Below are 17,359 nucleotides of genomic sequence, written 5' to 3'. Positions count from 1 at the left end.
CCCTAGTGGTGGTATGGTGAAATTGCCCTGCTCTCGCCTGGAAATCCATTTAAAATCCTTGTCATTCTAACTGCACTTAATATTTAATATGATGTGATTTTTTTGGTTAAATCTGACACTATTACTGATCACGTGATTTTATTAGAATTCAATAAAGATAACATTTCACCGCCGTATTACATGGGAATGTTGTTGATGACACGAAATCCCTGATATACTATCCACTCGAGGGTCGATCGGTGTCAAACAGAGGGATTAACTATCGATCGTGTTGCGGGCTAGACACGGCACGGAAGCTAGGCAAAAAATTAAGCAAATGGCTACGGCGAATCAAGAGTATTAAGATCGTTATTATTTTTATCTTTCAAAGCTTTATACAGCACAGGATATCACATTATGGGCAATTTTATTAATTGATAGATTTAAATGTCTCTATCCATAAAAAAACTCTCTTGAAAAACAACGGTTGCATTTTTCCCTGGCATTTTTGTCTGCTTACATGATGAGGCTGCATTAAAGCTTACAATGATGGTTGTAGAAATGAGAAACTAGCCACCCAAGGTCGTTCGGTCGAGTGTGTTTGACTCCAAATGTAACCTAGTGTGGCCTGACTTGCGCTGGTCGAATCCCAAGTGTCAAGAGGTTACATGCTCGAGATCTTGTTATCCCATTTCTACTGTTAGATATTGTTTGTAATAATATCAATTTTTACCTTCCCCCTTAATAACACCTTTTTTTTTGGTTTTTGTGTGTTTGTTTTTGTTTTGCTTTTGTTAAACTAACATTAAATCAATCCTTTGAACGGGTAATTGTCTTTATAGGGACTTCAAAAGTATGCCAGAAAACAAATGACATTATAACTGGATTAAAAGTCACAAAAACCGAAAGGTTAATGAAAGGTTGACTTTCGAATATCGTCATAAAAATTAAGGTTTTGTGAAAAAAGGACAAAACTCACAGTTAGAAAATTGTTGTTTATCGCACAACATTTTATGATTTGAAAAAATTAGATCAGGTAAAAGAATCTGTGACGTATATACTCTATTATCACATCAGCATTCGTACTTTACAGCGTATTTCTCTTTTGTCTTTTATCTTTTGTCACTCGAAAGGATTACAATTAAAACTACGTGTCCCTGTCAGCTTCTTTTATCAGGGTCGTCATATCCATCGACAGAGCGAGGGTTATACATTCCTTCTCTTTTGTAAAATTACTACAGGTCAGTAAACGTGGAAGACAAAAGAAATGCAGTGGTAGTAATATGGAAGACAATTTCTTCAGTAGATAAATATCAAAAATTCTTGAAAATGCAGAAAAATGCAAAAATCGTTTATGGGAAACAAGACGAAATAACAACGCAACAAGATCGTTAAAAATGAGTTCGGGAAAAATTGGTTTTATGGTTTACCGAATATTCAGAAGACATCACCGATAAGAGAAACCATTATACTTTAAAACAAAGATGATGTTTAATACAACAATCCGGCAGACCTCACGTTATCACCAATGAGAGGAGGACCAAATGATTCTTCACAAAGATTGACTTATTTAAATGATATCCTTCTAAAACCTTTATATTCTGAGGTGAACAGCTATGTTCGTGAGGAGTTTGAGTTTGCTACGGCACCTCTTGGACAATATGGCTCTGATCCACCGATTGTCATCAACAACGCTAATTAGAACTTGAAGCGAAAAACACCAAGCCAAAATAAAACAATACATTTACATTTTATGAGGAACATTACATTCCAATGAAAGGAACGACAATGGGTAAAAAAATGTAGCTCCTACAATATTGTTCTGTATATAAAACTTTGGGGGACGATTTTTTATGAATTCCTTATGGAAAACTGGAAATGATTATTTAGATTATTGATTTGTTATTCCTCTTTCGAGTGACGTCACAAATAACAATGCCATCATACTTATGTTGCATTTTATCCTATTCGAGAAATCGCGTTTAAAAAAGAAATCATTTATCTATAATATATATTGACAATAGGAAAAACTAGATATCTGCCCAACTGAGAAAAAATGATTATAATGACTTTCTAAAGATGGTATACTATACTTGTGAATCTGTCACGAGACATGATATACATTCATAATTAATAATCACAGGTAGGAGATTCTCTAAACATAAAAAATCACACTGTTAATTTTGACTGGTTAGGCCAAGGATAACTAACACGCGTAAAGTCATTTGTGATTTCGTATTCGGAAGCTGTGTCGTCGGCGGGCGTTTGACTTTCGGCCATATCACGCCGTCTGGTCTAGATATTGGTCACACTGAGGTCGTATTATAGCATCACGAGATCGCCAGACGCTACAGAACAAGAACCACAGTTCCAATTAACAGTGCATAAGGCATTCTCAAACAGTGCTCTCGCAGACAGAGGTAATGACCAAATCACAGGGGGGTATTATCTCAAGAAAGAAAAGGTTCATAGGGCGGAAATGTATAGCTCTCTAAATGTATCTTAAACTAATGCCACACAAACCGTTTTATATCAAATAATACAGACACGAAGAACATAGTGATAGAAGCAAATTATGAAACTGTCTCTGTTCCAGTTCCAGTTACAGTTGCCTGTTGTATTGGCTAAAACCTTGAAAGTAATGCTAAACTCTCTGTCCACCAGAATATATGCTAATTTATAGAAACACATAATGGCTTAGAATCTATTTTTTCATTGACTTTTTTGAATTTGAAACAGGAGGGTGAGAACTATTACTTCACAACTGGACAGCAAAACGTCAGTGGGAGTTGATGAAATGTTAGCCAAAATAGTAAAAGCCAGATGCAATGCTTTTGGCAATCATTATTTATTCATTATATACCTATGCACCAGAGGTATTGATTTTTGTTTTACTGGGAATCAAACCGTGATCCTATGGCTTTATAATCTGACGCTTCATCGAAATGAACTATAGAGTAATGAGAGCAGATAGGACGCAGCTAGCATTTAAAAGGCTGATTCCACTCAAAGAAAGAACTTGTCCTCTTTTCCCCCCAGAGTACAAGTAGTACTTTTCCTCAAATGCCTCGGCTAGGAGTCGAACCTGTAAATAGAGGTTACAAGTCTAGGGCACTAAGGATTGAGATTAATTCTTTCTTGCAAAGTCAATGACAAGTGACAAGATAGCTCACTGAAATATATTTGAATTTCTGTTATTAAAAGTCGATGTTACCGTAAAGAGCGTTCAAAATGAAAATAAGATTTTTTATCTGTTGATGTTGAGAAATTGACATAAAATCTTATCCTTACGATTTCCAATCAATCTGCGTTGGCTGGAAATCCAACAAGGAATTGAATTTTTTGACAACTAAAGCATAAGCTGCGACAGGATGGACAGGCTTTTATATGTTTCATTTCAAATATATTTTATTGATTAAACAAAAGGATTGGGCAACAGGCTTTGCCTATATAAGCTCTATTTGAAGACATTGAATACAATATTTACATACATACATTTTATTTCAACTCATCTCATGACACTTGGATACATTTATTGCTAGGTAATATACTTTTCTATGAATTTATTGACAGTGACACAGTGACATTGGTTGTTTTCTTATCACATGTTCACTTTTGTACACTGAAGTTGAATAAGTTTATTAAAAATAGGTATATGAAAAGTATGACAATAAATCGCTTTAAGCTTTATCGCGAAGGATTTTTCGTCCTTTGTAAAAATACAAACTTTTAATAATTGCTTGCACTGAAATAATAAAATTAGTATGGACATACATGAATTCGTAAATAACGTAGGAGCGTATTGTTTCTCTAGTCGTACACAGGAAAGAACAGTTAACTACGGGAAGACCCAATTCAATTTCAGGTAGCCCGGATGTAGAAAAGTCTGTCTAATACCCAAGATCTGCTGCAAAACTGCAGAGAGTCGCTCATTTTGGATGACGGACAGGTTAGTGTACCATCTGAACACATTACAATGGAACTTTCTTCAGACTGTCGCACACCTGTAATGACGTGTATTTCTATATGCCATGCTGTATTTCAAGTTAATTGAGTTTTGGTGCAGCATGATGTCTGTAATGGATGAGTCTGCAGATGTCTTGTTAAATTCTTGATAACATTCTAATGCCTAGTCATAAGTAAAGGTCTACAGAGCAAACGTTTCTATTTGCAATCTGCGACTTTAGATAGATATTATTTCTTGCGCATGAACGTCGATCGTATTTTTGTCAGAAAAGTGGAAGTGGTTCACTTGCATTGTTATACTGGAAACTCCATACAAACAAAAGCAAACGTTGGAAGGTACACCTACTAATGCAATTAGCACCAACACAACACACCTGTCTTTATTCCCGGTCTTTGACCAGATTTGACATTTCCTAGAGACCGAACACTCAATTTACAGTTAAACAATCGTTTACGTCAGTATGCACGTATAGGAAATAAACGAGGATAATGTACGATAAACACGTTCTGCGAACATTACAACAATCAGACTTGGTTAGGAATCAATGAACGTTACTTAAAATCAGAGTATTAACCACAACAAACCACCTTAGAGCATATGTCCATCCAGGTCAAATTCATGTTAACTTAAGGTAAAACTATCTGGTCAATTTTACCTGAAAAGAGCTAAACACTTGATTTCCGGTGAAAATCGATGGAAAAATCGAACTGAAAATTGAATTGATATTAAAATTGTATTATGTTAATGTTACCTGAATCTGGCATGAGCTTTAGGTAAAGATGTTTTTGAGGTCAAGACATTTCGCCTGTGTACATAATAATACGTGTGAACATCAAATGTATAGATCGCCTTAGTTAAGATAACATTTTGGGAGTTGTAAAAATTATACGAGTCATGTCATTATATATATTGTCACATTGTGGGCACGGATCGTAGGAAAATCATACTTGGTTCTATATATAAAATAATTTCCTGATTAAATACACAAATTTAGCTACAGCATACGGGGTATGCAAAGGCAACCTTACATGACAATAGAGCTTGACAATCAAACAGAAATATTTATGATAATTTCTCATCGCCGATATTGTATGATAAACAGTGTACATTCGTTATATTTGTATAACTATATTCAATGTAGATTTTTGCAGCAGTGTCATTTTCGCGGAGAGATTCACCGCAAATTCAACAGTGCAGCGAAGTCTTCAGTTCCGTGCACAATTGTAAGTTGAGTTTGAGACTGACTACAAACAGTAGTACAGTTCGCTTTACTGACCAATATGTTAATGTAACAGCCAATTAAAACTGCATTCCATTCACGTTATAAACACAGTTTAAAATGTTGATAGGTATAAATTCAAATGTTGCATCATTTTTAAGACCACCGCATTATTTCAACGTCAAAAATGTCAACAAGACTATAAAAGGTATACAAGCAATATTAAACAAGTTTTAACTTGGCGTGTTAACTTGGCGTTTTATCGTGTTAAAATATCACGGACCGACCTGTTGTACTGCTATTTCAACACTATGTGTATTTCATGACGTCAACGCGAAAAGAACCCTGCATGAATTCAAAGTTGTATACACTACGACTGAAGAGATTGTATTGTGTGTGTGTTCATATTTTTTTTTTTATGTCAAATAAGAACAGGAAAAAACATAAAATCACATCATATTTGTCATCCATTTGTTTCCAATGATAACTATAGCAACGGAACACTCTTACTGTTGACACGTATTTTAAAGAACAATTTTATACAAACACAGCAAACAGCTTCCCGTTGCTAAATGACTGTGTTTTGACGACATAACTCCCAGACTAACAAGGAAGACCACTACACAAGAGGACAGAAGGTCCACAGGTCCGAAACTTTCGTTTATGTTTTTTTAAAACCAAATTGACATTGTAATTTGAAAGGTGACATTTATTGATACGAGTAATACTATGATAGCGTAAACAATAAATGAATTGTCTCTGATAACATATGAACAATGTTGAACTTACGTTTAACTGAAGTTGTACCAAAGAAACTGTATTAAATTAACGCAACGTTGTGCTTTCAAAAGTCAACGCCGTTTCGTACTTGGTTATCCGTCTTTAAATTCCATGGGTTTCCTTCTCGATTTACATATCTCCTGGGCACCCTTAGATTTTTTCATGACAGTATCAAAGTTCACTGTTAGCAATTTGATTGGTTACGTATATAAAACTTGATCAATCGCAATATTTTTTTTATGTTATCAAAGCGCTACTCTGAGATCAAGACAGAACTATCATATCGTTACGCTGCTGCATGATCACACCATTACTTTGTGATCACAGGTATGCAGGATTACGTAACAGTTCCCAGACTTATTAACTTGTATCATCTGCAAAATAGTGGATACAGGGACATCGATTTTTATCATGAGAAAATAACAGAGTCAAAAGTAGAATCATGACACCGAGGACGGAACCATTTGATGACGAAGTGTAAGCCATCATACTGTCGCTGCTTTTGAAGTCATTGCACAATAGTACTGCGTGGTATAACGAATGAAATTTACATTATGTACATTTCTGTATACAAGCCGATTAAAACATAGGTTAATGAAATGAACACACATTTGGCAAGTAGCATGCAACAAAATTGGGTAGACAAAAGTTAATCAAATAATCACGTCATAGTGAGATTAAAGGAACAATTGTACCTGCATCCAGACAACACAGTTTTAGCAGAGATTAATTAAATCAAGATACTTTCCTTGAGGCTACACTGTTTTTAAACGATTGTTCGTTTATCTCTCGTTGGCATGTGACACAGATGTCCAGTGGGGTTATACATAGCGTAGCCGTAGTCAAGTGGTTAGTGTTAATCAAACAAACAAGTTTTGCGCTTTGTTTTGTTAAAATAATTAATGATGTATATTTGCATATCACAAATCAATATTTTGCATTATTTGCTTTAATTGGCACATGCAAATATAACACGCATGCTAACATGTTCGAATTCGATCATGTGATCAAAAAATAAAAAATATACCACAGCGTCAACAGTCCAGGACAAACTATACCACAGCGTCAACAGACATGGACAAACTATACCACAGCGTCAACACTCCAGGACAAACCATACCACAACGTCAACACTCCAGGAGAAAGTATACCACAACGTCAACTCTACAGGACAAATTATACCACAGCGTCAACACACCAGGACAAAATGTACCACAGCGTCAACACACCAGGACAAAGCGTCAAAAATGGTACATGTACCACAGTATCAACATACAAAGACAAAATGTACAAAATATTACATCTTCGGTAGAAAACCGTCGCCAAGAAAGTGTTGTTCAACGGGATACATCTATTTCGTTGTAAACTCTTAAGTAGCTAATCAACTATAACACGTATACTCCATAAGCAAGGGAGGCAGGGTGTTTACTTTTGAGAACAGTAAATTAACCATAGTAAAAGTACATTCGCTATGTTTGTCATTAGTTAGGTAGTGAGGAATACCGTTGTACCGACACTCCTACTGAAAGAGTCCTTTACGACATTGAGCTCCCTTTACTGACAAAATGCTGAAACAAAGATTAATGAAGTAACGCAACTCTCTTGAAAGAGAGATTAATGGAATGTAAACCCTTTATATAGTAAAAAAACAATTCAACTGAAAAAACGATTTATGTAATTGATAACCTTCATACATAAAAAGCAATCAGCAGTATTGTGACATCCTTCCGGCAAACAAAGGAATTTTGATAGATATTGATTACAGAAATATACATCAATTCAGGTGATTTTGTTTAAATTGATTACTGAAACAGTAAACGTCGTGAAAGCAACCTCTTCTTTTAAGAGAGAAGTTTACCAAGTCAACGTCATATAGACAACGCAGATTTAAATCATGAATCACTAGAAAAACTCAGAAGGAAGCACCTGTTTCAAAAATGAGTATGTCGATGCAGAGAGCCAAACAAAGTAAATAGATACATAATAAATGGATAAATATAAATACCATGTAAATTATAAAAATATTGTACCTTATTGCCATTTCTTGAATTTAGGACTAACAGTGATACTTTAAGATCAAAAGAATTACAAAGTGTTTCGAACTAAACGTACGTAGAATACATGGGAAGGGGAAATGAAGCTACCAAACGTGTATAACGTTAAAAATGTATCACTTCGAATAAAAAAGATAATTTATGCTAAAATTAAACAGAAATTATATAAAACGATGCTCACCTTTGTTATGCATTCATTTTGTCAATAAAGCACACAATTAATAAACTCCTGCGTTTAAACAACAATAGCCTTTATTCAAATTGACACATAATGCATTCGCTGACACGATCTGCTTATTGTCTTTCGGCAATATACTGTGAGTACCCAATGTAAAATTGACACATTCTTACAAAAAACATGATTCAAATCGAGATTCGCTGAAATTGACATATATACATTTATGCGATATAATAAGTAGATATCACTGAAAATATAATATAGACTTTCAAGCTCTATACATACCTTGACAACACGTCATACATGCAAATATAATGGAGACAAATAAAACTGTTAAGTTAAGATAAAGAAACTATTTTGTTTTTGTATAGGAAAATAATGAAAATATAAGTACCTTCATTAAGACAGCATGAATTCCTGCACATATAAGTATTTGAGATAGAACCCGTTCAATAAGCCTGTTCTCCGAAACCAAATACTGTAAACAGCAAATCCGAGTTCCAGTGTGTGTCGAACAGCGAAAATACACTACTCCAACATGCTTGAACCACCGTAAGCTGTAACAGAATATACTTTTTTGGTTCTTTGTTTCCAGTGATTTGCGTCCAGGCGTTAGATGACATATACAGCTGCCAGCATAAGGAACTGTCACTGTGGCAGTGCCAGTGTTATATAGTAGAAAATACTCACGGCACCGAACATTGTCACGAGGCGTCGGCAGGATTTAAGCGTATAACAACTTTCATCGATTTTCGCAGCGAGACTCCCCGATCATTATATCAACTCGTTTGCGTCCTACTATCTCCCTATCGTCGTACGGAAAAATGGCCTTAATTTATCTGTTATCCCGTAATCCTTGTATAATTGTTGAGAATACAAGGTACATCAGCTTCTGTGGGGTTTATTACAAGCAGTGAACTCTATATGTTACTTAGCATCATTATAAGGGACTAATACTAATAATTAGTTCTATACGAACGTCGATAAAGACGTAGCTCCACACCTTTAGTTTACTGTTGGGATTCCACTGTCCTTTAATGGTAGGTTTGTCAGTGCAATTTCATTATCTCCTATATTTGTTAATCGTTCATGTTGCATGCGTGTCCATGTCCTATTTAATTTATTGAGCGAGTTTAATAAATTCAAAATGACATGGGCACGAATCTAAGATTATATTTATCAAATAACCTTTATAATTTGAAGCACAATTATGTGTTATCAGCCGACTCTATATAGGTCAAAATCAAAGTACTCTGATCATAGTATTGTCGGTCCGCACAGTGAAAAGCAGATAAAGATTACAATTCTTATTTTTTTATGACTGAGCAGGTTCAGGCCTTAATGCAATGAACATAATAATGACAAAATCAACATTTCAAATTCATTTAAAATAACAGTAAATGTATCATGTGGTAGAGTAAATAAAAGTAGTACCTGTAGTGGCGTAGGGATATGTTCCCATGTTTTTTTACCAATCGCAGCACCTTTAGGTTTTATTACACGTGTGTAATACCATTTTAATGACATGGCCATATATGACATAGTAAAATGGGTCAGTTATGTGATAAAGAGGTTTCATTTTACACTAACGACACGCTGTGTATGTTTGTATCTTCATCATATTTACTTAAGGATTGAATCATGCTTTGGTCGATTTCATGGGGTAATGAATTGAGTTGGTATTGAAACGAATTTAATGAACTTCATGTTGAATTTGTTTCAAGACCAACTCAATTCATCACCCAATGAAATCGACCAAAGCAAGATTCAATCCTTATTTTTCAATCAACGTGTTTTTTCTCTCAATAATTGGAACTTGTGAAGTCTATTCTGATCGTTTGTCCCAGGTTCTGGAGCTTGTGTAAGTCTACGTATTGATGTAATGTAAATAAAATATAATCTGTCATTGAATGATCATCATACAACGTTGGTAGTTCAATACAGTCAAATTATGTAAAAAATAAAACACAAAACCATATTTTACATGTCATATTTTGTTTGTTTGTTGATAAATTCATAAGATATCAATTGTTTTGATGCGTCATCGCGGAAGAATAATGTCTAGATGCGGTTCACACGCTCAGCTGCGAGTCTACGGCAGCCATCTTTTTACTAGCTCGAAACACAGGCGCTTGTATCTGGTATTTAATACCTGAGCTAAAACCCAAAATCCACTACTTACATATTAATCAACAAGGTGTCGGACTTTCCGTTCGAGATCCTCGGGACGACGTTCGGACTTCCTCCAAAAAATGACAAAATTCGGTATTTTTTAACTCTTGCCGCATTTCTAAGTAAAACCTATCACTAAAAGAAAGCTCAACTAACCTTTAAGCAACAATACGAACAAACATCACATATGTGCCGTTGTCTGTACTGGTTGCTTTTCACTTGAACCCATAGAACCGATGGTCTTATGGGGTTGGATTGATGGTTCTCCAATTAAAATGTCATTCATCAAATCAAAATATTCCTTTGGTTGCCAGTTTTTTGCTGTTATCTACAACTGTCTTGTAATGTTGCTTAATACTTCTCCACTTTTTCTCACACACCTGCCAATGTACATTATGACCCTTTTCCCTCATATCTGCAGCAATCATTTTTCAGACGGACTTCTTCTTAACAGAGGTTTTGAATTTGCTTTAAAAATGCCTGTTCTTCTCAATCAGGCACTTCGTTGAGGCTGCTGTCCATCTAAAGTTGTCATCTGTAATTTGTTTAAATACAATTATTGCAAAGATTTCAAAATACCATCAGCATAATACTTATTACTGTTCATGACCAGATTTATAAAACTGATCCAGCGAATGTATATTTTTTTTTTTGTGCCTTGCAAAAATGTTTTTTTTAACGTAATTGTAGAATGTACAAGTACTTAAGTTACATTATGCGATAAATAAACCTACCTCCCTTTGATGTTGAGGATTGGGAACTTGCAACTAAAGCCTGTGAAGTTTGGGAAGTACATGCATGTGGCCCTGATAATGTGTTGTCAAACAAAAGATCTGGCAACTAATCATATGCAGGATATTTGCTCTTGTTTGTGGACAATGTCGATCGTAGCATTTGTATTCAACAGATCTTTAAACAGTTAAACAAGTTTAAAATGATGGTTATTTGATTTTGATATTTCGGCACATTTGAATATATGCAGGAAACATGTTATTTTACTGAGAAACCAGTTTCTGGTTTTAACAATCAAAATAAAACAAACTTCTTTTTGGTATGTTGCATCAATATAAAATCATTATGTCATCCATGTTATAATCTGCAATGCAGAATTATCAAATGGGTACGTACCAAGGACTGAATATATAATTTCCTTTTATTTCTATATTCATGTCTAGCTATTGTAAATTTTCAGATGTATTGTGTCCATGTCTGCAGACATGCCACTCCTTTATGCCATGGTCCTTCATCAGTAGAAACTGCCATTTATGTAATGCTAAGTAGAATAATGACATACTTAAATGCTCTCATGGAATATATATATTAATTTTACCTTTTTCACTTTGTTTTGTTTTTGTTTTCTGCTTCATTTTACATTCACATTTTTATTAGACCTTGTTCTTGCTTGTGATATCAGCTTAACTGCACTTTGTGCACACAGGGACAGGGACAAAGCAAGACATGTGACATTTCATCAGTATTTTAATTGTTATCAGCAGTATATACGAAAACAAGTAAATGATACCAAAAACAATCCACTCAGTCTCATACCACAAACAATCCACTCAGTCCAATAACACAAACAATCCACTCAGTCTCATAACACAAACAATCAACTCAGTCCCATAACACAAACAATCCACTCAGTCTCATAACACAAACAATCCACTCAGTATCATACCACAAACAATCCACTCAATCTCATACCACAAACATTCCACTCAGTATCATACCACAAACAATCCACTCAATCTCATACCACAAACATTCCACTCAGTCTCATACCACAAACAATCCACTCTGTCTCATACCACAAACAATCCACTCAGTCCCATAACACAAACAATCCACGCAGTCTCATACCACAAACATTCCACTCAGTCCCATAACACAAACAATCCACTCAGTCTCATAACACAAACAATCCACTTAGCCTCATAACACAAACAATCCACTCAGTCTCATAACACAAACAATCCATTCAGTGTCATAACACAAACAATCCACTCAGTCTCATTTGGCAATTGAGGAGTATTTAACAATACATGTCAACATATTATACATGTGTATATAAAGATAGAAAATTTTCAAATATTTGCAGAATTATTCTGTTATCCAATTCTACACACAAGAAAGTTGAGTATAACTTCAATAAATGTTATCTATCCCTCTTGGTGCAACCGTTCTTACTTTGTTCTTGTATGTCACATCCTAAAAGGACATTCTAAAATCATCTTCATCCCGAGTTTCACTTGAGGATTCATGGCAGAGGATATAGTTGTGAAGAACACAAGCAGTCAGTATCACGTCTGGTACCTTCTCAATCTTCTGCATATCCAGATACTGCAGTCATCTAAATGTTCCCTTGAGTTGAGCAAAAGCCCTTTCTCTAACAGATCTATCTACAGGAACTTTGCAAGAAGTTATATTTCTTTTGACAGGTGCTTGGATGACCGTTGTTCCTATATGATGTTATAAGATAAGTATGTAATGGACAAGCAGAATCTCCCAAAATAAGTCCATCATTGCAAATACCATTTTGTTCCAAATAAGTAGACAGAGGGCTTGCTTGGAATACACGGGCATCATGGACAGATTCAGGCTAACCTGTGTAGACATCGGTGAACTTCATTTCGTGATGACACACTGCCTAAAGCTGCATGGAAATATTGCCTGTTAAAAAAAACCCCCAAAACAATGTATATAAGTAAATTTACGTGCATGTTTAAAATACATATATGCAGTTTTGTTTTGTCTCAATCAAAACAATGCTGCAGATACTTTTGTGTATTGATATAGCTTGTAGTATTGAATGTGTTATATTTCACTACAATGGAAATTTGCAGACTAAATCTTGAATCAGCCTTAAAGATGTCACAAACAAAACAACATTACAAACATGCGATACAAGTTACTAGTTCTAGTAGTAAGAGTGTAAAACAATCGTTAAAGTCTGTATATGTCACTCAAGGAATAATAGTTTCATGCCGGAACAATAGTATTGATAGTATATGATTTTACAGGTATATTTGTTAACTTTATTTACATAAAGCTGTGCAGACCTTTTCGATAATATAACTTGCTCGATATTCTGTTTGTTGACAAGCTAAGTTGATGTAACTGCCATCAATGTATCCAATCACATTTGGGATAGATGATTTCTCCTCAAATGATTTCATGATAACATCAGCACGTGACACACTTGGCCATTCAGTGTACTTTTGGCCGATGCTTACTACACTGTCTCAGAATTGCAGAAAATCATAGGCAGTTGACCCTTTTCAAGTCCAAATATGTCTGCAACACCGCGATATTATTCCTGGTTCTTCAAAATCCATAAACTTGCCAAGATCTTGGTTTCCAATCTGACTTTCTCACATCGACTAATTTTAGAACTAATTTCTTCGACAAGTTTCTGTAAAAGAATATAAAGTAAAGATAAGATATAGGTGCAGCCTTTGCCAAACTAGCAGATGAATGTCTGCATTATCCAGTAGATATGTAGAACAATATCAATTTCCACAACATACCAAAGTATTGCCTCAAACTATTACATTTTTCAATGAAATGTTCCAGCTTTAATCAAAAACATCAAATTCCACAGATTTTAAAGTAGATTCTAACTGCTTCAATTTCTAATCATTTCTAATAAAACAAATATTTGAATCAATTCTAATAAAACAAATATTTGACATTATTTTTAAACATATACCGGTTATACTCTGCTGGACCTTTGGCACCTGAGAATTTGTTACAGCTTTTTTTGGAGGACCTAAACTTCATTTTAGGTAAAAATATACAGCTGCAACAAATTCTACTATATGAGGCCGAAACGTTAAATTTGTTTGCAGATTATCTAGAAGTTACTCAGTACAATATTCTAAGAAACGGGTAAAAGGTGGCTTGTTATAGACTAGTAGCTATTTGCAATATCATAAACTAGTAAAACTTGGCACAAATTTGCAGTGGTTCGTTTAACCAGTGTTGTTGAGTCTACTATTAATGGACAGCATGGAGAGGCATTAACCACATGGTTAACGTGACTGTTACAATGGTTTACAACTATATAACTAAACGAGAAAATCACATATCATCATCATAGGTAATTGATGGTAAAATGAATTCTTACACTAACAGAATAAAAACTAAACATGTTGAACTCACAGACACAGACGCATCCTGAAGTCGTCGTCGCTGAACATCGGCACAATGTTGTACGCATAATCCGTGACATGAGCAAGGGTTTCCTTAATGATGCATTTAGCAACCACGCATGACATTGTCGGGTTATTTCTTCCAAGTTCTCCAGTAACAAAGTGTACAGGTCACCGTCTTCTTTTATTTCACTAGGCCAGCCCTATTTGTTGTGTTTTCAGCGCTCATTGGCGTTGTAGAGGTTACTTGAGCGCTTAACAATCGGCTGAAAGGTTTGCAACGCACCCCTGGTCAAATTCATCGGCAAATAAAACAGGTAACATTTGGTAGTTGCATTGAGTCCAACTTAAGTAGGAATTAAAATATATGATCAGTAAACCCCCTTACAGAATGAATATTGTTTGTTTGTTTTATTATCATCCTCACGTTATATCCGTCGTCGTCAAAATCGTCATCATCATTGTCTTTGTCGTCGATTGTTGCTAAGCATAGTATATCATGAAACTATTGCGTATCACCTTTGACTGTTTTGAAACGATTGTATCACGTATGTGAGCATTGAACTTTTCCCGTTGTCAGACAGACTTGACAGTCACATGGATCTATATATAATCTAGTTTATTACAAATAAACATTGCGTGGGTAAAACCACGTTCTCCGGAATGAAAAGCGTAATCAACTTAATATGTGCTTTCCGAGTTCATGTTGTTGTCATTTTAAGTGGAATTTAAGTTTAAAGAGTTATTCTTTGCTATTTTTTTACTTTTGTTATAATTGAGACCTTTCGGATGATATTATCAAGATGTATAGATGCATTGATTTCAAAACGAGTCTACCATTGATCACGTGACGTTTCTTACCGCAAAGGGGGTTGAATGATTGACAGGGAAATGAATTGACATCCATTAGTGAATTCAATTACATATACGCCATTAGCTCTCCTTCATGTCAGAAAACACGCCATTCTATCGAAATCAACCGGCTTCAATTGAAATAGGACCGTTACTTATATCACACAAAAAATAGTCGAGTCAAATAGATAGAGACATCGGAGGCGTCAGGTCTGGAATTTTAGTCTTTGGTATCAGATACTCAATAGCTGCAGTAGAGGTAATATCAAAGTTGTTAAGTCCAAAATGATGATCCCAAAAATTGGATTCCAACAAGAAAAGATACTTAGTAGAACACAGGACCGTCACTGGAGGCACATGGAAGTGGAAGTAACCATGTAAGGTCATGTGTATCAAACTACCGATAGGGCCGGCTGGAGGTCAATGTAAGGTCAAGAGTTGTAGTCTTAATACCAGACTCCATTATGGGGCGGAACGAGGTATGAGAACAATGTAACGTCGACAGTGATCATCCCAAATATTTGATTTACACATGGATTAGGTAGAAGTTGTAGCAACAATGTACATATAAGTTTCTCAATATCGGATTTTTTTATGAGAGGCAGATAGAGATGGTAGCCAAATTGCAACGAATGTCTTAAGTATCATATTCCAAATATAGATGGATGGAGGTGATAGCGACGATACACATGTATGTTCCTTAATATCAGATTGTCACTAAAGGCTGAGAGAAGTGGTAGCAACGATGCAAGGTCCTGTATATCATATTCCAAATAGAGACGGGTAGAGGTGGCATAGCAACAACCTTTAGTTTCACGCAATGGCCCATAGTATCAGATTCCAAATAAGGGAGAATAGAAGTGTTAGGTACATGTAGCAACAATATATATGGTCGATAGATCGAGATAGCTACAACAGCTATGTAAGGTCTACAGTTGTGGCCTTAAATGCAAGATTCCAGGCCTTAAATGGCAGATGCTTCCAACTAGAGGCTGTCAGATGTACAACCATCAACGTAGGGTCCTAAATATGTTATTTCCATCGGGAATCGAGGTGGTTGTAGCGCTGCTTAATTAGTCTTGAGTGTCAATTCTTTTATGTGAAAGCCTACAGGAATACAATAAACAGTATACAGAGAAAGAGAGAACAAATGAGAATAACAACTTATCACGCATCGAAAAATAGAGAAACAAGTTTTGGTTCACCAAATATGAACGAAAACAACAAAGCTGATTTCACAACAAAGAGGATAGATATAAAAAAATCATTTATCACAAAATTACCGACTTGAAAATGTTACAGCAGTTCACAGTGTTCTTCGATGAGAAACCATGATCATACATGCCATTTCAGTAGTATTGATTTCTGACGACCTAATGGAAATTGATTGAACTCCAGTTGATAAAAGGGCACATTCACATGTTTGTTGCTATGGGATGTAGTTTTTATTTAGATTTTTTACAAAGGTGAAATAGAGAGGGGAATTAGCATAATCAATACAAATTCTGGGAGTTTTGGGAATAAAAAAACAGTCCCAAAAATCCAGAATGAAATAAAAATATAAAATGAGAAAATGTAAATGTGAGGGAAGGATGCTATAGGCATATTTTCCTCTCTCGTTTTCGGCCTTACGAGGATTGTTAGAACATGTCTAAATCAGAACCATGGGCAAAGAGTATAGTGAGGTTGCAATGAATTACACAATGACAACATCACAAACCATTATCTCGTACACAAAGGCTAACATATCATTAAACCTCAATTGAAACAAAGAATTAATACAGAACGTTCCCTTATAACAGACATGTGGTCGTGTCCGCACACTCGTTCTGCGTACAGGATACATGCAAAACAACATGGTTACCTCACACACAACGCACAGGTAGGGCGTAACAATTGTACCTCTGCCCCCATTGCATGATCGTAAGAGGCGACTAAATTTGGGATCTTATCTTTTCTGTTCTTTCTAAACAGCTTTTTTCTTCCGAATGTCTCCCTTGATAATGC

The 17,359-nt window shown here is 35.3% G+C and overlaps 1 protein-coding gene across 1 annotated transcript in view; it reads right to left on the bottom strand.

Annotated features, from left to right (window-relative positions):
* The window catches only part of LOC110443638, a 74,226-nt gene extending 65,397 nt beyond the window's left edge, over window positions 1-8,829 (bottom strand). The window contains exon 1 of the mRNA XM_021487979.1: window positions 8,572-8,829. The gene's annotated coding sequence lies outside the window, so the exon portion shown is untranslated. The remainder of the gene's footprint in view (window positions 1-8,571) is intronic.
* Between the last annotated feature and the right edge of the window lie 8,530 nt (window positions 8,830-17,359).

Source organism: Mizuhopecten yessoensis, unplaced genomic scaffold (genome assembly GCF_002113885.1).
Source record: "Mizuhopecten yessoensis strain PY_sf001 unplaced genomic scaffold, ASM211388v2 scaffold716355, whole genome shotgun sequence".
Classification (NCBI taxonomy): Eukaryota; Metazoa; Mollusca; class Bivalvia; order Pectinida; family Pectinidae; genus Mizuhopecten; species Mizuhopecten yessoensis.
The sequence above is the reverse complement of the archived record's forward strand: the minus strand, read 5'-3'. Positions and strand labels throughout refer to the sequence as shown.